Source organism: Lissotriton helveticus, chromosome 10 (assembly GCF_964261635.1).
Source record: "Lissotriton helveticus chromosome 10, aLisHel1.1, whole genome shotgun sequence".
Lineage (NCBI taxonomy): Eukaryota > Metazoa > Chordata > Amphibia > Caudata > Salamandridae > Lissotriton > Lissotriton helveticus.
This window is the reverse complement of record NC_136071.1, coordinates 291,424,064-291,446,836: the sequence shown is the minus strand read 5'-3', so window position 1 is coordinate 291,446,836 and position 22,773 is coordinate 291,424,064.

Below are 22,773 nucleotides of genomic sequence, written 5' to 3'. Positions count from 1 at the left end.
GCTTTATTCCGAACATAAAAAACATGTCCATAAAAGCACAAACATTTCAAATCCAATCATTTCATTGATTAAAAAATAAAGAAAACACATAATACATTTGTTATCCAGTGCGGGATGGAATAAATAATTAAAATGGTTAAAAACACATACTTTTCCTAACACCAATGGCCTTAAGTAGAAAAGTAGCCGTGAAAAAGCAAATGTCCGGATGGTGCAAATTAAAAAGCAGTTTCATAGAGTCAGTAATTGTTCTTACTCCAAATCTTTTTAAGATGGGCTTTAAGAAGATTTTCCGTAGTTCGCTATACAATTGGCAAGATAAGAGAAAGTGCATAGTGCTCTGTTCCGTAATATTATCACAAGCACAGGGACCAGTAGGGCGTATTTTTACATTAGGACACGCAACCAGATAATGTAGAGTTCCCATCCTCATTCTGGTTAGTACAAACTGGTGCGAAGCTCTGGTCACCTGTGTCAGATAAGGATGAAATCCAGTAAACTCATTCATGCTATTGTACAGCTTACAGGTAGATAGTTTTGATTCTTCCAAAGCACGCCTCTCTATACAAAAGTTCAAAAACATAACTTTCAGATTTGACTTGGAGATATCAGAGGCACAATACCGATCATTGGTCACGTTAAATCCAAAGATATTTTGAAAATTATCGATATTATATTTAATCCAGGGGATTTTCAGGTGCTGGTCCAAAGAAAGGCAATCCTCAATAATAGCTCTATTCAATGAGGTGCCTTCATTCAGCCAAACAGAGCGCCACAATAATAAGGGTCTTAACAAGATTAAATCATTTAAAAAATGAGTCCCTGTTTCCTTATGAACCAAGATGTTGGAGGTAGATTTGGGTAAGCACAGGAGCCTTTTCAGAAAATTATTCTCCTCCACCTGGAGGCTCCCGGCTGATGTCACACCCCAAACTCCTGCCCCATACAGACATCTGGATTGAAAGATTTTCAGCATGTCCATAATGCGTCTATTCCCCAGCTTCTTGGCAAATACAAAAACCCCATTGGCACTCCTAATCATCTTAGTTTTTACTGCTTTATGTTCAATGTCCCTGCTACCATTTTTAGAAAAATTGGTCCCCAGGTAGCAGAAATTATCAACTTTTAGGACCTGTTCGCCTTCGATGAAATAGTGAGAATTAACTTTCGTTTTAGCTCTACCAGGCCCACACTCCATCACATAGGTTTTTGACCTATTAATCACCAGTTTCCTATTTTTGATGAAATGCACAAACTTATCCATCAAACGTTGGAGACCCAAGGGGGTCCTGGACAGCAGCACAGCGTCGTCCGCATAGAGTAACACGGGGATGTTAAGGTTGTTAACTGTAGGTACGTCAGCCGTAACTGTCTGCAGGACAGATCCACCTCATTTATGAAAAGTGTAAAAAGTAGGGGTGCTAAAACACACCCCTGCCTGATTCCTCTCCCGATCCTGAATTTCCTTGTACATTCCCCATTAGGTCCATACCAAACACTGGTACTAAGATTTTCCTACAGGCGGGCCAAAAAATAGACTATACCGTCGGGAGCTCCCATTTCAATCAGTTTAGCCCACAATAAGGCATGGTCTACCATATCAAATGCACTGCTTAAGTCAGCAAAGCATAGATATAGAGACCCTTTTTTAGCCTGGGTATATTTCCCGACCAAAAGATCTAAATTCAGGCACTGCTCAATTGTACCTCGTCCTTTTCTGAACCCAAACTGACTATTAGTTAAAATCTCATTTGTCTCTGCCCATTCCTCTAATCTGACTAAAAGGACCCGGCTCATAACTTTAACAGATGAGTCCAGTAGGGATATTGGTCGATAATTTTTTGCATCGCCCCGGTCTCCTTTCTTATAAATAGGGATGATTATTGATTCTGCCCAAGTAGATGGTATTTTAGAGCTAACAGCTGCATTAAAGATCTTAACCAACAGTGGGCCCCAGATCTCCGGGGCGGTCTTATAAACATCTATGGGTACCCCATCGGGTCCTTGGGCCTTCCCTCCCTTACTGGATCTTATACTGACCAAAACCTCATCTAGGGTGATATTTAAAACCGCAATAGGCCAGCCTTTTTCATAGGAGGCTAGTCCATTACCGGAGTCAAATATGTTAGAAAAGTGTTGAATCCATGACTCCATGCTCACATTTGATGTGAGCTCTGGGACCTTCTCGTCCTTGAGGAATGGGCTATTCACCGTGGACCAGAACAAAGTACAATCCCTTAGTTCTGCAGCTTGACTTAACTTGTCCCAAGCTTCCTGCTGTAGTTCAGCCTTTCTGCATTTAAGGACTTTTTTAAAATCCTGCCTGAGTTGTATCACTAGACTCTTGTCTCTTGGTTTAGCTGCTAAAGCTTCTTTAAGATCACTCCGGGCATTAGAGCAAGCATGGTCAAACCACCCCCTATTTTGTCTATTCCTGTGCCCTACCTCTTTTGTAAACTTCTTACTGATAATTGAGTAAATTCTATCAAAGTGGTCAATACTAGCAACCACAATTTCATCCTGTTCAAGAATTGCCGAGATTTCCATCAAACAACTATTGATGATAGAATCTGATGTTGCAGCGGCATTTTCTCCTTTCCACCTCAACCTGACACCATTTGTCCTGTGGGGTTCGATATTAACTATAATACCCGTATCGGTTGTGGTGGCAGGTTTCCAGATCTTAGCTTCAGTAATTAAACAATTATGGTCACTAAGCATTACGTCAACCACTTTGGGCTCAGAGCACATGGGGATTAGATTGGATGACATGCATATAAAATCAATGACGGTATTAGCCCCCCTCCCTTTGAAAGTTGGTATACTTTCTCCAAGATCGTTCTTTGCATTTTCCATGATTTCCATGTCATGATCTATCAGAAAGTTATTCAGGGTTTCACCATACATGTGATGAGGAAAATGGACCTCGGCATCCCCTGAATGGTTATAGACACCACATAACTTTTGGGTTGACAAGGGGCAAACTGAAACATTAAAATCCCCCACAAAAATAAATTCATAAACACCGTTAACATTTTCCACAAGATTACACACTGCTTTATCTAAATCATTAATGGCTATGTGCCTAGTGCCATCAAATATATTATTGTAGAAATTAATCAGAAGTATATTTCTACCCGCTTCTTGTGATAACCATAGGATTTGTGAGTGGATCCCCACTTTTACATATTTTTTCACTAAAATTGGTAATTTAACTGAAATCAAAACTAGCAGCCCTCCTTTAGATCTGCCATGGGGTGAAGCCAAGGCAGGGAGCTCATAGGATACAAAACCATCACTGCCCTTAAAGTTTTTACACCATGTTTCCTGTAGGCAAATGATGTCAAATAAATCAATAAAATCTTTCCATCCCAGCATTTCCTCCTTGGCCATCAACCCTGCAATATTCCAGCTAACAATATCACAAGTTACCCTATCCCTATCATGGGTGGCAAAAGGCATTCCAACATTAGATACGGACATGTTATCCTCAGAGTTAAAAAGCTCTGTTATACATTAAATTCTCCTCCATTCCCCCATCAGACATACAATCCACAATTGCATTATTATCCAGTTCAATTACAGGCATAGTTAATTCTCCAGTATCATCTCTCACATGAACTGTATTAATCTTATGTCAGTCGTTTTGATCCAGGAAACTCAACGACTGGTACCTATTCTGGATTGGGACTTGATAAAACATCCCGTTAACTGGTGACAGGGTACTATCACATACTGATGAAAAATTGGGGGCGTGTGTTACAAATCTATTCCCACCCGGGACCGGATTCAGCATATACATTGGCGGGATAGGTGTACCATCCTGGGGACCGAAACAAAAGGTAGATGACCCAGGTCTATTTACGATCGATTGATGGTTATTATTATTCTTTTGCCCTTCCCCCCTATTTACAGAGGGCAACCTATTGAGATGGTTGTAGAAATATCCCAATGGCCTTGCAACGACATCTGTCTCGGACTGTGTGAGTGAGGCCGCTCTAAGTAGGACCGTTGCTACGTGTTGCGGATGTTTAAAGTTAATGATCACGCAGTCACCCCCACAGGTCTTTCTCGTGTTACCAATCCAGTTGACTCTTCTGATAGAGATGATTTGATCAGAATAGCCCACTGGATAACCACAGTGTCGATTTAGCCGCCAAGAGATTGCTTTATTTTTTAGGGAGTCCGCCGACTCTTGGGTATCTGGGGCCTGAGTTATAGTGGGGACATTAGTTAGTACTACAACATAGGGTACACATTCAGGTGGGAGTTCTACGGGACGCTTACTAATCCTCACCGGTGCCCTATTAGTCCCCCCTATGACAGCTGGTATAGCTGATAGTGCTGGCCCCCGTACAGGCCCCCGTGCAGTCTTCTCCCTACTTAAAGAAGATGATGATCCAACATCCTGGTTTGGAGTAGCCTTCTCTACACTAGTTGACCCAGCTCCCTGCCGCTGAGATGGTTGACCCATATCCTGAGCTAATGGGCATATCGATACAGGTAGCTGTTTGGGTGGTTGTTTCCCAGTGGTAGCAATAGCAGGGGGACTATTTGTATTTCGTGGTTGCACCCTTTCCTGTGTTGGTGCTAAGATTGAGCGCGTTTTGTCTTTAACAATTAGTAAGGCTTTATCCAAAGTAACAGAATGCTGGTCTACCACATCCCTCAATCTCAGAACTTCCACACACAAACCCTCAATTTTAGCTAACAAGGGCTCTACAATCATTTTAAGTTTACTATCGATAGTGCTCACTAACAAGTCTAATTGATCGGACTTGATAGAAACACAACTGTCTTTAATTAGGGCCCCTATATTCTCAATGTTCTCCTTGTCATTAATATCCTTTCTATTTTCCCTTCCAGAGTGATGATTTCCCCGTTTGGGAGCTGTTTTCCTGCATGCTCTCATAAGTCTTGTGGCCCTGATGGACTGTTTAGGAGTACCTTCATAGTTCTCACCCAGATCATCTTCCACTACAGTCAAGTTGTCGGGAGCCTCGGTAGAGTCTACATTGGTATTAGTGTTATCAGTCTCAACTGCCGTGACAGTGTCATTAGTCGTATTGATAACAACAATATTAGGGTCCAGAGGTATAGGCAAAGGGGAATCATGCTTGGGACTTTTCCCTAGCGATTTCCTTCTGTCAGTATTAATTCTGTTTACTACTTTCAATAGATAATTATCCGGTAGGGTGGATTGGATAGACATGATGGGCGGTACTTGAGAAAACACGAACAAAGAAAAATATAAAATAGGTTAAATCCTCAGTTTACCACTTGGGCGCAATCACACGTGGTGCCAAGGGGGGTGGCCCGTCCCGTCCCAGGTCGTCCCCGGACGGCCACAGACGGCCCGCCCTTTGCCCGGGCTTAGCCCGGCGCACGCCCGCGTCCCGCGACGCGGACAAAGCCTTCGCCCTTTGAAGCGCCTCCGGGCGCGCTGGCAGGCGGAAGTGGGCGGGAGTGCTTGCCGAGCACTCTAGGAGCTGTAGTCTCCCCGCGGCGTCCACAGGCCTCACTGGACCACTGCGGCGGGAGAGAGCTGCAGCGTCAGCACCCCAGAGGCGGCGAGGCAACAGCAGGTAAGATTCCCCCTGGTCCGCTGGCAGCCGTTCCGCTTTTGGTAATGTCCCCCGCTCCTCAGATGGAGCCTTCGCCCTTTGAAGCGCCTCCGGGCGCGCTGGCAGGCGGAAGTGGGCGGGAGTGTTTGCCGAGCACTCTGGGAGCTGTAGTTTCCCCGCGGCGTCCACAGGCCTCACTGGACCACTGCGGCGGGAGAGAGCTGCAGCGTCAGCACCCCAGAGGCGGCGAGGCAACAGCAGGTAAGATTCCCCCTGGTCCGCTGGCAGCCGTTCCGCTTTTAGTAATGTCCCCCGCTCCTCAGATGGAGCCTTCGCCCTTTGAAGCGCCTCCGGGCGCGCTGGCAGGCGGAAGTGGGCGAGAGTGCTTGCCGAGCACTCTGGGAGCTGTAGTCTCCCCGCGGCGTCCACAGGCCTCACTGGACCACTGCGGCGGGAGAGAGCTGCAGCGTCAGCACCCCAAAGGCGGCGAGGCAACAGCAGGTAAGATTCCCCCTGGTCCGCTGGCAGCCGTTCCGCTTTTGGTAATGTCCCCCGCTCCTCAGATGGAGCCTTCGCCCTTTGAAGCGCCTCCGGGCGCGCTGGCAGGCGGAAGTGGGCGGGAGTGCTTGCCGAGCACTCTGGGAGCTGTAGTCTCCCCGCGGCGTCCACAGGCCTCACTGGACCACTGCGGCGGGAGAGAGCTGCAGCGTCAGCACCCCAGAGGCGGCGAGGCAACAGCAGGTAAGATTCCCCCTGGTCCGCTGGCAGCCGTTCCGCTTTTGGTAATGTCAAATTGTCAAATCGGACGTGGTGGTAAGGAAAGCACCCATGCCTCTCTTTTCTGAATTTACACCTATCTCTCAGAAGGGTGCACTGGCTGCGATCCAGGGATGCAAGTCCGGTTCGCCGGAGGACCCGTGCCCTCCTAAACTGTGGAAAGAGTTGGCACATTCCACCATTGATGTGTTGTCCAAAATATGGAATACCTCCGGCATATTCCCTGACTTATGGAAGCACGCCACTCTTCTTCCCCTTAAGAAGAAACCCAATGGTGATAAAGGGGAACTGAATAGTTACAGACCTATTTATCTGCTGCCAGCACCAGCAAAATGCTAGAAAAGGTAGTGCAGCATCAATTGGCCAATTTTATCGAGAGCCACAATATCCTGCAAAACACCCAATCCGGTTTCCGAGCTGGCTTCAGCACAGACAGCTATTCGAGGTGGCAGATTCAGTTAGGATGGCATTGGATTCAGGGGCATCAGTTATGCTGGTGCTCCTGGATCTTTCAGCGGCATTTGACACAGTAGACCACTCAATACTGGCTGAACGTCTTTTGGACAGTGGGGTTAAGGGTACAGCCCTGGCCTGGCGGAAGTCTTTCCTCGACTTGCGTTCACAAAGGATGGCTCTAGAACCACATCTGTCCAACCGCAAGCATTTCCGCAGGGGTCGGCCCTAACCGTTGATCATCAACATATATCTGACCCCTCTATTTACTCTGCCAAAAATCTGGGAGTAAAATGGCAGGCTGATTTATCCTTTTCGGCCAAATTTAGCAGGTAACAGCTGCCTGTTTCAGCAGCTTGAAAAATTTGCGAAAAGTTATAAATCTACTGCCAGAGAACTGGTGTCTGGTCGTAGTCCATGCCACAGCAACTGCCCACCTGGATTACGCGAACGGCCTATACTTGGGCTTACCTTGTTAGGAAACTTCAAATGGTTCAAAATGCGGCTGCGAGATTGATAAAATGTGTTCCATTTCGCCAGCATATCTCTCTGCATATTAGAGAACTACATTGGATTCCGGTACCCAATAGAATCAAATTTAAGGCCTTAACCCTAGCTTTTCGGGCAATCCATGGAACGTGTCTTAGCTATTTGTAACAGAGGCTAGGGGTCTGCATGCAGACTTGCTCACTGAGGTCTAATTTCCAGAAACTGCTTTGCACCCCACAAGTTAAGAAAGCCCGGTTGGGTGGCAGATCTTATATGCTCGGGTGTCCATGTTCTGGAATTCCCTGCCTAATGCCTTGCGCCAGATTACTTCTGAAACGCAATTTAGGAAGGCAGCAAAAATAAGGCTTTTTAACCTAGTTTAATCTTATGTGATCCTTGGCCGCTGCATGTCTCTTGCGTGCCACTTGTCGCTATAGCACCGAGGCTCCTCTTTGGAGGTAGCTGTTCACTCTCTATAAATGGCTGTATTATTATTGTATCTGAATTAGGGCTCCCGGTTTTATGGTATTTATTTTGTTACCATTTCCATCTGTATTTATCCATATTTATTTTGATGTCGTTTTATCTGTATGTGTCTGTATTTATATTTGTCGCAAGCAAAAAAAGACATTCCAGCTAGTATTTTTCCACATTTATTTAAATAGATAGTGCACATGGTTGTTACGGGTTTAGCTATCCGCTTTAATTTAATTATTAAATTAAAACAGTGTTTTAAATGGTTTTTTTTTTTAAATAAAGCACTGCTCTCGTTTTAGATGCCTTGAATAACGCCATGCACAGACATCTTTTTTAAAAAAAAAAAAAAAAAAAATCCTCCTGACAACAATCTTGATGCCTGTCTGGTTGTGCCTAAAGTGGCAAGCGCTGCATCTCCTGTGCTGCGGAATGTAGAGCCAATTGTACATTCAAGGCTGTGGCTCCAGACGGCAAATCAAGCAGGATCGTAGCCATAGCTGCCAAGGTCCTGGTTTGTTTATGGGTGATATTTACAGGTTTACTGTGGACATTCTAAAGTATTATGTCTGACACTTTGAGTGACACTTTTTTACCAGGATAACAAAGTTTGAATGTTTGAAATTACCCATTTCCCCCAAAAATATTAGTGTTCTTTTAAATTCTGGGGAGAATTGAAAGACAAACAATTACAAAAAGGTTTGCACTTTCAATCTCGATTATCTGGATTATTCTGGCCACTTCATCTCCCTTACTCTTTAAAAACTATATTCTTCACTTAGTCTACCGAACACATGTGGTGTCTTATTGTCCTGTAAAGCGATATGAGCCTGTTGTTTGGGGCAGTCTTGTGGAGCGTTTTCCCTGCCTCTCCTCTGCGTTTTCTTGATTCAGGAGTATCAAATCACTGCTAGGGAAGGCAACATAGAGTTTGCCCAGCACACGAGGTTGCCAACAAATGAATTTAGTGCAAGCAAAGGGGAGTCACTGGTCCCGTGCCATCCAGTGGTTAGAGAGTCTGTCGGATTCATCCCAGGCATAAAAAAAAATACCTCAGCCTGCCACTTGCATGAGGCAGAAGAAAGGGCTTTACCGGGAGAGTTTTATTAGCTCAGTTTAGCCCTGCCAAGTTGACAATGTACAGTCCTTGCGGGGATGTGCATATTTCACTAATATGCGTTAGTTAGAGACAAACTACTGTAATACCACACAGTGTAGCTGTGCCCACAGTTCTTCCTCGCACAGTGCAAAAAAATAAAACCGATTTAACTTGAAAAAGGGATGTCTCTTCCTCAGGAATGTTTTGTTTATTCCTGCAGCACCAAGTCACGGAGGAAAATTTCAATTTAAGGTCTGAATGTATATGAAAGCGAATGCCGCCTAATTTCCCTAATGTGTTTATACAGCCGGTCTTTCTGAACTTTTTGAGTTACACATTTCTGTCGGTCTTACATTAGTGCCAATTACTCGCGCTACGAACAACGTCCCCGCCTCGCCAAATTTGTACAGCTGTAGTGGTGCAAATAGCGAAATACAAGTCCACCCCACCCTTACCTGTGACCTAAAACTGAATGGTGTGCCTGCGCAGTGCTCACTAGATAGCCAGCGCTCCGGAGATGTGGAAGGAACAACTGATTGCTGAGGCGGCAAGTCCCAGGGGTGAAAAGCAAGTGACATCAGTTGTTCCGCAAATGGATTTCCTCAAGCAGGGTGAGCCAATGGGGATGGTATACAACCTTTACAACGCAACTTTTACCACGACCTACCATTACCACGCATTTTTTTACAACGCAGGATCCATTACAACGCATACCATTACCACGCATGTATTTACAACACAGGTACTTTTACAACGCATACCATTACAACGTAAGTATTGGTAAGTATATTATTTTATTAAAAATATTATTTGGGTTTTTTGGTAAAGGGGTATTTTTAGGGTTCAGGGTCAGTTTTGGGTTTTTGGGTAAAGGGGTATTTTTAGGGTTCAGGGTCAGTTTTCAGTTTTTGGGTAAAGGGGTATTTTTTAGGGTAGGGTCAGTTTTCAGTTTTTGGGTAAAGGGGTATTTTTAGGGTTCAGGGTCAGTTTTGGGTTTTTGGGTATAGGGGTATTTTTAGGGTTCAGGGTCAGTTTTCAGTTTTTGGGTAAAGGGGTATTTTTAGGGTTTAGGGTCAGTTTTCAGTTTTTGGGTAAAGGGGTATTTTTAGGGTTTAGGGTCAGTTTTCAGTTTTTGGGTAAAGGGGTATTTTTAGGGTTCAGGGTCAGTTTTCAGTTTTTGGGTAAAGGAGTATTTTTAGGGTTCAGGGTCAGTTTTCAGTTTTTGGGTAAAGGGGTATTTTTAGGGTTTAGGGTCAGTTTTCAGTTTTTGGGTAAAGGGGTATTTTTAGGGTTTAGGGTCAGTTTTCAGTTTTTGGGTAAAGGGGTATTTTTAGGGTTCAGGGTCAGTTTTCAGTTTTTGGGTAAAGGGGTATTTTTAGGGTTCAGGGTCAGTTTTCAGTTTTTGGGTAAAGGGGTATTTTTAGGGTTCAGGGTCAGTTTTGGGTTTTTGGGTAAAGGGGTATTTTTAGGGTTCAGGGTCAGTTTTGGGTTTTTGGGTAAAGGGGTATTTTTAGGGTTAAGGGTCAGTTTTGAGTTTTTGGATAAAGGGGTATTTTTAGGGTTGAGGGTCAGTTTTGGGTTTTTGGGTAAAGGGGTATTTTTTGGGTTCAGGGTCAGTTTTGGGTTTTTGGGTAAAAGGGTACAGGGTAAAAATTAAATATAATTAAATTTAAATTACATTAAATTAAATTGATTAAATTAAATTACATTATATTAATTTTAATTAAATTAAATATTAAAAAATATTATATACTTACCAATACTTACGTTGTAATTGTATGCGTTGTAAAGGTACCTGCGTTGTAAATACATGCGTGGTAATGGTATGCGTTGTAATGGATCCTGCGTTGTAAAAAATGCGTGGTAAAAGTATGCGTTGTAACGTCATACATCCAATGGGGATCGTAGCATCAGGGCTATGGTGGGCAGGTCAGAGGTCAATGCAAGCCACTCCATGGAAGGAATTTCCCGCGCCTACGAGAGATTAATGGCCCAGCAGGTGTTAATGTGACCAGGCAAACACCGCAATCAGGAAGAGGGTGTGGCAGGCAACCCTGGGCTGGAGCACAGATTGTCGAACAACTATCTGAATCGGAGAATCCAATTTAGTTGTATTTTTCCGCTTCTATTTATAAATACAGACAGAAGAAAAATATTTTTCCGTCTGTATTTATATGTAAAAATCTGTTTAAACGGAAAACCCGGAGCCTTAATCTTATTTAGATCAGATATGTATGGCATTCCTAGCTCTGCACGGCAAATATAGGTAAAGTACTATTCGGAACTGCTAGTAGGTACCTAAAAAGGCATTCTCAATTAATTGCAGGGGCTGGGAATCAGCATAGCCCCAAATGCCGGCACCATACATAGTGGTTGTTACACACTTCGCTTTATAGATTTGCATTAATTCCACAACCGGCCTTCTACCCAGTTGTATAGCAAAGTTAGCTAGTGCTGCGGTGGCTTTATAAAATAGTAGTTTTCTTGCTAAAACAGCATGTGACCAAGTCCCTCAAAAGGATATCCTAATAAGATTGGTTAATAAACTCAACCTTGTTGATAAAAATGTCCCGACATTTTGCGCTATTTGTTCCGCATTTCATAATGAACATTTTTTAAGTGTTTACTTGCAGGCCCAGATTGTGCATAAAAGTTGAAAAACTGGACACTACTCTTTGTAGCCCGAGTTGTGTACGTGACAGCATTATCTGCATACAGTAACGCTGGGCTTGGACGCCTCATCAATGTATGGCAGATCCTGACACTGCCTAACTAGACCGTTAATATGCAAAGTAAAAAGGAACGGGCCAGAACACATCCTGGTCTTCCCCCTTTCCTTTTAGCAAACTTAGCAGTAGACTCTCCCATATTTTCATGCCAGACTTTGGCATGAGTATCTCGATATAGCTGCCTCATGAAGATAATGAGTGGAATTTCCACCCCCATTTCCTCTAGGATACTCCAGAGTTTATCATGTCTGGCGCAGTCAAACGCTTAACTAAGATCTACTAAGGCCAGATATAGCTTTCTGTGCTTGGACCGCGTGTATTTGCCCAGGATGATGTTTAAATTTAGTCCCTCTTCGATCGTACCCAGGGCCTGTCGGAAGCCATGTTATAATAATTCAGTGATCACGCCAGCATCTTTGGCCCATATCTGCAATCTATTCAATAAAATACGACCAGCCACTTTAACAAAAGAGTCTAATAAAGAAATCGGTCGGTAACATATAGGATTGTTGCGGTCTCCCTTAAAAATTGGGACCAGGATTGATTCTGATCAAGAAGGAATGAAACCATGATGAAAACATGCTATCAATACTAGAGTTAGCAGTGGGCCCCACAGGGATACATTTGACTTGTATAGGTCCACAGGGACACCGTCCGGACCTGGAGCTTTACCACCCGCACTTGCATTTATAGCACAGATAACTTCGTCCAATGTAAAGTGGACATCTATTGGGTAGAGATTGGATAATTCTAACATCGGGGTTGTGTGGACACCGCCGGTGATATCACCTGGCCTTTACCATTGTACATGGATGAAAAATGGTACACCCATTGGTCCTCGCCAATAGTTGGCTCTATTGATGCTAAATCTCTAGGGGCTGAAAAAAGTGCATTAACTGCCTTCCAGAAGCGTGTATTGTCTCTAAGTATAGAGGATTCATGCAATGACCACCAAGATTCAGCTCTCAAGTTCTTTAAGGGCACTTCTATATAACCTCTGGCTATCTTAATTTCCATCGGGTTTCTGACAGGTTTATATAAAACATTTTCCAGGTCTGAATGGGCTTTAGTACATTGAGAATCAAACCATCCCTGCTTATTATGTTTTTTTTTCTTATTTTCCAATAATAGGTTCCTCTTGACATCTAAAGTAATTAACCTGAAGGAATTCAGGACTTCCATATGAGAAGCAGTCTCATCGAGACAGACTGAAAAATCTGATTTACATTTGGTTAAAAGTCTGTGAATTCAGTTGGTTCCACTTTAGGCTCGCACAATGAGTATACATTATTTTTATTCAGGGAGATATTCTGTACAATGGGTTCTGATGAACCCTTTTTATTTTACACATTGCATGGAAATTCAAAAGTAATACTTAAAAAAAAAAAAAAAGCTTTTATTGAACACCAACATTAGTTCTACATCTCATCTTGTATTCCTGCCGGCATAGCGACATTGCAAGCGTGTAAGATGGATGTAATATCTGGGCAGGGGAGTACACAGCAAGCCACCTACAACCCTTTTGGTCCGGCCGCGTTAATTGGAGTGTTTGGCTGCGAAGGCAGGATTATCATTGCATTCATATAACAACAAAGCATTAACAAACAACTGAGGCATTGTTGAGAAACCAACTCCACATGTGTATTATACATTAAAGAAATATGACCACAACGAAGGGGTGTTTTGGCCTATAGATAATGTGGTAGTGACACATATATTTCCGTATCTTCCAGTACGTGATGAATGTGCGCTCTGCTGGGGGGGGTATTGTCAGGGGATGAGTGGTATTCCTCATGCGGTTTCTACATTCTGATCTGTGGCATGTTCCAATAAATAGGTTTGCAACGGGCCCCAGATATCCCTTGGGCGTGATGAGGGGGGTGGGAGCTCTGCATAAGTGTGTAGTTGCTCTTGGCAATACGTATGGTCCTGGAGCCATTCCTTAAATTTCGGCGCTCTCCCTCTCCCCCACTTACAAGCAATTTTCCTTTTGGCGAGTAGTAGTGCCATGGAGGTGTACTTGCGCATATTTGCGGCAAAAGGTTCAGTGTAGCCCAACAGAGCAGTAAGAGGGTCTGTGGGGACATGCAAGCCTGTCATAAGATCTAACGCAGCAAGTACCGCTACCCAATAGCGTTGTATGGGTGGGCATCCAAGGCTAAGTGTCTAAAGTCAGCCCTTTCTCCACCGCAGCGGTCATTATCGCGAAGCTTCAGTCTGTATAGTCACGCAGGTGTATAATATAAGAGATGTAGGTATTTGTAAAGTATTATTCTGAATCTGCTGCTAGTGGAATTTTCCCCAGTCTGTGCACAGCAATATGTCCACTGTTCGTCAGTTATGGGGTGACCGAGTTCTATCTCCCATTTGCCCTGGGCCGATAGTGGGTCATAATCTCTGTTGGCTTGGATGTTTCAATACAACTTCGATAGTACATGTGCAGGGGCGTCCTGTTGCAGTAGTACACGTAATGGGGGCATCACTGGGGGCCCCAGGGGGAAAGTGGGTGTAGCAGCTTTCATGTCCTGTCGTAGTCTAATGTAGTAGAAGCGGTCTAGGGGAGTGGGGTCAACATTTTTAAAGAATTTGTCGCTGGTACTGAAATTCCCATTCGTATAAAGGTGTCCCCAGGTGTGTATAGAGAGTTTACGAAGGCGCTGGCGACAGCCGCCCTCCTGCCTGACTGGGAGGTCCTGACGTCCGAAAAGGGGCAGGAGAGGAGAGTACAGTGGCGTGCAGTTGGTTAATTTGGCTAGATCGTGCCATGTGCTGACGGTACATTGAACGGTGGTAGATGCAATATGTCTGGGGACCGCGGGTACGCTGACATAGGCGGCGCTAGGAATGGGGTGCATGTAGCCATTTTCAATCACCAGGTGAGGCATGAAGGGGGAGGGGGGGCATCATCCAGCATGAAGCATAGTGTGCCTGTGCGCAACTAAAATATAATTGTCTGGTACTGAGAACCCACCTGCGTTGAAAGGGCGCATGTGTGTGTCCCATTTGAGCCTGGCCTGTTTCCCACCCCATAGTAGTCGTATAAGTTGAGTTTTAATGGCAGAGAAAAATTGCCGGCTTAGGGCATATGGAATGTTGACAAATAAATACAGGAGTTTGGGCAGAATGACCATTTTAATTAATGCTGCTCTACCTCCCATGGATAGGGGTAGCACTATCCATCTTGTGATTTCATCAGTGATGGAATCCAATGCGCGACCATAGTTAGCTGTCATAAGTTCATCGCAAGCGCGAGACACAGTGATACCCAAATAGGTAAGAGTGTCATCGCACCATTTAAGGGGGAAATCAGGGGTAAACTTCATGGTGGATTCAGTAAGAGGGTATATCTGGGATATGGACCAGTTAATGTTGATCCCCGATAATTGCCCAAACAGAATAAATTAACGCAGTATGGGATTCAAGCTTATGTCAGGGTGTCGCAAGTAAAGAGTGATATTCGCGTATAAGGATATGAGAATCTGCTGTTCTGGGTAGATGATGGTGTGGTCTCTTTGGTGTTGTCTGATTTTAGCAGCAAAGGGTTCAATGGCCAGTGCAAATAAGGGGGGAAAGGGCACATCCCTGCCTGGTGCCTCTCGCCAGTGGGAAGGAAGAAGAGCGTAAGCCATTTACCATTACGGTGTCACGGAGTCCAGTGTATAATAAGTTGATCCAGGCCAGAAATGTGGGGGGAAAACCCATGCGCACCAAGACAAATGAAAGATAGTCCCACTCGAGGGAATCAAATCCCTTGGTGGCATCGAGGAAAATAGCAGCCGCGTTTTCCTCAGGGTCAATGTCGTGAAGTAAGGAGAATAGTGTTCTCAAGTTGTGGGCTGTGTGCCTCGTTGGGACAAATCCCGATTGGTCCGGGAGGACCAGCACTAGCATAAGGGGGCTGATGCGGTTAGCAATTAGTTTGGCGAGGATTTTGGCATCTACATTTATAAGAGAGAGGGGCCTGTATGAGTCTAATTGCAATGGTGATTTACCTGGCTTGGGCACAGAAATAATGAGAGCTTCCCGCATAGTCCAGGGCAGAATGTCTGTCTCCCGGGCCTCTTCGAACACGTGTCTCAGCACCGGAATAATGAGATGCTTATACAATTTATAAAATTCAGCCCGTAGGCCATCAGGCTCCAGGGCTTTGCTAGATTGTAATTCGATGATGGCTGAAATGAGTTCATCATCCCCATGGTGGGCTAGAAGGAATTCTCTTTGGCCATTTCCTAGCCAGGCTATGGCAGTGTCCTCAAAAAATGATTCAAAATCTACTGGAGTGTGGCGGTGGGTGGAGTACAGTTCTTTATAAAATCGGTAGAACACAGCTAGAATGTCCGGGGAGTTTCTATGTGTCAGGCTGTCCTTATCTTCAATTTCTAAGACAGTATTGGTGATGCGGGGGGGCGGACAGAGGAGGCCTATGCTCTACCCAGTCTCCCGCCCTCCCCATACTGCCGCCCTTTGTGGTACTTTCCCCTGAATTTGCACTTGGGTTCTGCAGTTTCTTGATAGTCAGTGAGTAGCGCGTGTAAGTGTGCCTGTACTGCGGGAGAGGGCGCGGTCTGGAGATCAGACTCAGTTTGCTTAATTTCTGCCTCCAATTTGTGGAGCGTGCCTCTGATATCTTTCAATACCTCGCCACTTTTTGCCAGGTTGATGCCCCGTATGGTAACTTTAAAAGCCTCCCATATGGTAGAATATAGAGGAACAGAGCCAATGTTTTGAAGAAAAAAAGTCAGATATTTCTTGTTCTATTTCGTCTTTACAAACCGGGTCGAGGAGTGACTGCGGATTAAGGCACCATGCTAAATGTGGGGGCTCCTCTTGCGGCGGGGTAAGTGTCAGCAATACAGGAGAGTGGTCCAAGTATGTACGTGGTAAGTAAGAGGTGCGTGACGTCCAAGTTGCCAGTCCCCTATCGACCAACCAGTAATCTATGCGTGACCAAGAAGCGTGAGCAGATGAGCAGCAAGAACCCCGACGTGTCGCTGGGTGGTGAGCTCTCCAAGGGTCTGCGAGGCCATGTTTCTTCACAATGTCCCCTAGGGCTCGCTGCGGAGCCTTGTAATGGTGTGGTTGCGGGTGCGACCTATCTAGGGTAGGGTTGAGCGTGACATTAAAGTCTCCCCCCCCATATCAAGTGTGTAGCATCTACATCTTGTACCTTTCCCCACAACACCCGGAAACACTCTGGATCGTCCGAATTTGGGCCATAGCACAATACCACAGTAATGGATTGCCCTGATAGCCTGCCCCACATCATGTTATACCTCCCTTGCGGGTCTGCAGAGGAACCTATGGGAATGTATGGAAGTGTGTGTTTTACCAACACTGATGTGCCTCGGGCATATGAGGTATAACAGGAGAAACCCCTGTGACTAGCCCAGCGAGTGCCAAAGGTAGGGGAATGGTTGGAAGATAAGTGTGTTTCCTGTAGCATGGCAGGGTGGATGCTGTGGCGATCTAAATAAGCAAGGATGTGGCTTCGTTTACGGGGATCCCCTAAGCCACGCACATTCCATGATAGGAAGTTATATTTGACCGTTGTGGGACGAGACTCATATTCGTACTAGAAAAGATCGTGATAAGCCATATTGCGTGTGGTTATATCGTAAGTCTGCAAGCAGTGGAATCGTGTCAATGCCAAAACAACAAGTAACATAAAAATCAATCCCTGATCCCTCCCCCCTCCCACAACAGCAACCCCAACCTGCTGTGCCATGTGCCCCCCATTCCCACCAGTCCCAGTCCCAACCGGGGACAATGATCTAACATTGCAACATCGTTGCACAATGTCTTGTGTTAGGGTTCACCTGGTGGGTGGCGGCCAGGGGGCAAACCAGGTACCCGCAAACCAGGTACTCCTGGTGGCGGCGAGGGCATTCGGCATAGAATCTTGGATCCATTCAGGCACTTTAAATGGTAGTGTTCGAAAGCCTGAGCGTGTTGAAGCTAGTATGAGGATCGCAGTGTTGGGGATAGTGCGGATATGCAAATTCGGACTCGGGCCGACCAAGCCGACATTGGGTTGAGGGTTACACGTCTGGGCTTCTAGTTATGGGCTCACACGGTTATAAGGTTCGTATTGTCTTTGAAGGGGAGTCATGCCCATCGCCTGCAGTGTTCATGTAGCCTCCGCCATCTCAGCTAGGAGCCCGATAAACTGTGTAGCGGGGATGTCCAGCCAAAAGAGGGCCCTGACTGCGTAGTTCAGTAGGGCCAGTTACTCATTGCCTGATGCACCTCTATCTTCCTTCTGCCTCATGGGGGAGAGGCGCCCTCCAGATGGTTTGAGTAGGGTTTTGATGAAGTCTTGAGCATGTTGCGGATTCGTAAAGAAGTGCTACTTCCCTTGGGCGGTGACCTTCAAACGGGCTGGGAATAGCATAGCGTAGGGCATTCCGAGTTGCTGAAGTTTCCTTTTAACCTGAGGGAATTTACGCCTCTGCTCCTGCACCGCAATGGTAAAGTCTGGATATATGGAGATTTCTGTCCCGTCATGAGTGAGCGTCCCTTCTCTCTGGAGAGGCGGAGGGCAGTGTCCCTATCGCGATAGTTTCGCATTATAGCTATTATGGGACGAGGTGGAGCTCCAAGGGAGGACGACTTGCAAGTGAGCGGTGTGCTCTCTCGACCACGAAGACTGTTGAGAATTCTTCTCTACCAAATAGTGTTTTAAATAAGCGTTCCACATATGCCTCTATTTTCCTGGTTGCGGTAGACTCCGTTATCCCCAATATACGGAGTTTGTTCCTCCTTAAGCGCGATTCCAGCTTCTCGTTCTTGGAGGCTATCACCCTCAGCACTTTATCCATTTCAAGTGTACGAGTGTTTGTGGCTGTGGTCGACTCCTCCAGGTCAGATATCCGCCTCTCCGCCTCAGTCAACCGGTCATCGTGCTTTTCCACCTTATGCGTGAGGCCGTCCATCCTGGCCGACATAGAGTCCATTTTAGATTCGATAGAGGTCAGGCTTGACTGCATCGCAAGCAGTACTTCCCTTAAGTCCGCTGTTGACGTGGTCGAGGATTCGGCCTGTTCTTCGTCCGGTGCCAACTGGGATCGGGGAGTCTTCCTGGTGTCAAAGTTGAACCTCGGTTGCCTGCTATCAGGTTTCCCCATCGCGGTCGGGCGGGAGGGTCTGCGATTCAATGGGGTGTCGGATGGGTGTGTGTCTTATCCCCCACGGTGCAGCTCTGTGGGCGCAGAATGAGTGGCTTCTCTCACGTGTATTCTCTGTGCGACTGGTGGGTACGCCCAGCTCCCCCCGCCTCGTGCTGTGCGCCACCACCTAGTGCGCTCATCTGTCCACCGTGCCTCGCCATCCCCAGGCGCCAGTCCAGCAGTCGCAGGAGAGAGAGAGAACTCGTGTAGATTGTACGTCCTGGAGGACGTGATCCCCAGCGCCGTACCAGCAGCCCTTAGTGGCTTATCAGGAGTCAATATGCTCCGCTTTCCCGGGGCAGCTTGCCGGGTGTTCAGGTAGGTAGAGCTGGCACTCTAAAGGGGTGCAGCTGAATGCATTTTTGAGTCGGCGGGTCGAAGGTAGGGGCTTTTAAAGATGAGGGTCGGGCTAGCTGGTTGTTGCAGTGTGGCTGGAATCCAGCAAGCCTCGTTGGTAGGTTCGAGCCCCCAGTTACACCGGTGCTGCGAGGTGTATGTCTGCTGCTCCCCCTCTTGCACAGCAGTCCGGGGACTAGCGGGTGGGCAGCAGCATGTGAGGCACAGCTGATGGCGGCTGTGGGGGAGACAGCAGGCCGCAGAGAGCTCCACCGGGGCCGCAGTTACCTAATTAGGGACAGTGAAAGATGTAGAGCTGTATGTCCTTACGGGCCGGCAGGTTGTGGGCTTGGGCCTCTCAGCCCGAAGGATAAATCACCCGGCCACCGCCGATCAAAGCGGGGCCGGAGGGCCACGCCACCAGGTCCGCACTGCTCAATATATTCAACTACTGCCCTGCCGCCCGCAGCGCAGTCCCGGCCGCGGCGGGCGGACAGGAGCGCGCGGGCACAGTGAGCGGCAGGAAAGGGCCGCAGGCACGAGGCTCTGCACACAGGGCACCGCAGCCTGAAACCCGCACGCCTCGCACCTCTACAGCTGTGGTGTTTCTGCCGGATTAGCGCCCCTCCGCTGGGTCTTCAGGGGACGACTTCCCGGCAGCCGCCTCCGTGCGGCCACCCCGCTCCACACGGCAATCAGTCACAGAGCTGCCAGGCGGTCCACGGGGTTAGCACAGCAGGCTGGAGGTCTGCAGGGTCCGACCCGGCCTGACCGGAGCGGGGCAGCTCTCGGCAGCCACCACACGGAGTCCGGTATGCCCCAGCTCAGCAATAGATTCAGGGCAGGCCTCCGATCATCAGCAGCGGCACTCGCCACGGCAGCCCCGCCTCAGGCAGTCCACCTCTCCGCCATCTTAGGAAGTCCGAGCTCAGGAGCGGCCAACGCAGAAAGAGCGCTTCCAGGTAAGGAACCATCGATCTTACAATCCCGGGTAGCCTCCGGTGTAATGTCATGGCATAATGGGCCGGTTGTACGAGGTTAGATTGCCAGGATGGCCAGGATATGACAAGGAGCCTCACACTAGTGCGGCCATCTTGCTTGGCGCCCTCTAGCGCCCCCAAATTCAAAAGTAATACTTATAGGGAAATGATCACTCCTTGCGTTGGTATGAGTCACAAAGTTATTCAGCCTACTTGCATGTCTGTTTGAGATCAAGATATAATCAATAATTGTACTCAAACACATACAATCAATATTAATCTTCATTCGGTCAATAAAATCGCACTAAAGGAATAAAGATCAAAAGAGAATATCAAATTCATTGTTAATAAAAAAAAAAGGTATAATTGCTCATATAACTGTAAACATTAATACATTTAATCAGCTCTTGTTCACCAAGACACCCAAACCGCTTGTAAAAAGCATAAAACTGTAAAAATCACATACTCAGTGAGGAGCCTTTGAGGATACATCAGGGTAAGCCTAACTTGTTTCAAATTAAAAGATTTCAACAAGGGAATTAAAAAACTTTTTCTCTCCCAGTTGTAATAAAAGCAAAACATTTTAAAATGCAGCGTATCCTGCGGAGACAAATTGTCGCAGCCGTAGCATGGCATTTCCTCAGGCCGTACCCTCCCACATGGAGTTGCCAAGAAAGTGTGCAGTTGATTGAACCTAAACCTGGCCAAGAAGAACTTGTCATGTTTTGAGAGAATAATGACCAGATATAGCTCCATTCCCTGCACAGTTCTTAAAAGCATGTGACCTCGAACTGATGGCTTCTAAGCCTTCTCTCTTCAAATGTGAGCATTCCAACGACAACCTTTTGACACTGCCCGCAGCTTGCAGACGGAGAGAGAGGTAAGATCCACAAAAATATTAGACCTAACTATGGAACGAAAGGCTGCCTTAACATAAGCTATCCACGGTACGCTATTTACCCGATCCATGGCCAAACATGAACCGGCTTAGCTTCAGTTCCACTATGCTCCAGATCTTAATCCCTAAACAACAGCACAACTGCCAGTACTGGATATGATTTAGCTGATTTTTAGAATGACCCCTATGGACAAGACATAACGGTCCGGTTTTTTAGTTATGCGTCACTAGTTTATTTATTTATTTTTACACTAGTGGATCAGAAATTATTTTCATAAGCAAGCAATTTTCATGTGTATATACAAGAAATTTGGAAAAAACATTACAATGAAAACGTACTATACAAAACAATTTATACAATATTTACAACACATCCAAACTTTCACTTTGGCCAAACCATTCATCCATCTACATTCATACCACAAAGCAAAAAATACTTAGGGCCTAGTGTCAAACAATATAGATTCATATAAACTTATAAACAATGTATACAGATAGTAATCAATGTACTAAACACAGTCACATTAGTATTAATCCTATTTAATAAACACTATTTATATTCTAATTTCAATTTGACAGAAGGACCCAAAAACAGGTTGACCTGTTTCGAACTCCCCAATGCAGAGTTCTCCTCAGGACCAACAATCTACAAAAACAAACAAATATTCATTAAGAAATTCTGTCCAAAAAGCTCTTACTATCAGTGGCAAACCCAATGCAACACCTCTGTCCATACCTTATTATAAGACAGAAAACAATCTTCCTAGTAGATGGCATGCAGCCAATCAGCCACTGTGGATGAGGAGGATATAACAAACAATTCGGAGTTAGTCCACAACACACACGTTTTACACACAAGGTTTAGGTAGTCCAATGTGTTCAAATGGAACGCTTACCTCTTTTTGAGGCTCGTGTATTATTTTATCTGGGGAAAAGGAAAATATCTTAATCGGATATTGGGAGCCAAATATGTACTGTGGCACCATCTAATTACCATTTCAACAAAAGCGTGCTGTACCGAGGCTAACGGTCGACTTAGCGGGTGTTTGAATCATCCATGCCGCAATGATTAATTGTTAGGCGCCCGTTTGACGCTGGCGTCCTGCTAGGGTTCTGCGAAAGGAAAGTAGAAGTTCGCCAGATTATTCTTCAGAAAAATGCCGATATAAAAGTGAGACGGCAAGAACCGTTAAAATCCTCACCAGCAGAGCCGTCTTTGCTCGTCCGTAGTCACTTTCTCGGAATCCGCGTTCAAAGCCCCACCGTTGAGCCAAGTAATTTAATTGGAAGATCAGCATGTCATGTGATCGCAAGTTGCCGGTTGTTGTTAAAGATTTAAAGAGACAATGCCGATGCTCTTGTATAACCACAACTTTATTCGATGGACAAATCAGTTGAAGTAAATCCCAAAATGCTTGAGCTCTGCTCCAGGGCCGTTGCGATGAACGTACATAATCACCATCTCACTCGGTGCAATTTGCATATATTCTACGGTACGGCATGCAATCGCACATAGGCGATAGCCAAATCTACTCGAGATGCAATATTCAGACTAGGGCCTGCCTGCTCCATCTCATTGGGCAGAACTCGGTCCTCTGTTACTAATGATGGCAGTATATTATAGTTGGGTTTATATACTCAAAGAACCTAATGATTGAAGGACAGTCAGAAAACTGTTGGGCAGATGACAAAACCTACTTCCAACACCTACTTTATGAGAAACAATACTGGTCATTTCTAAGTCGTGCCAAGATAAAGGTGACACTTTACTTAAGGATTTGCTAAGGCCAGGTTCCCTGACGGCTAGA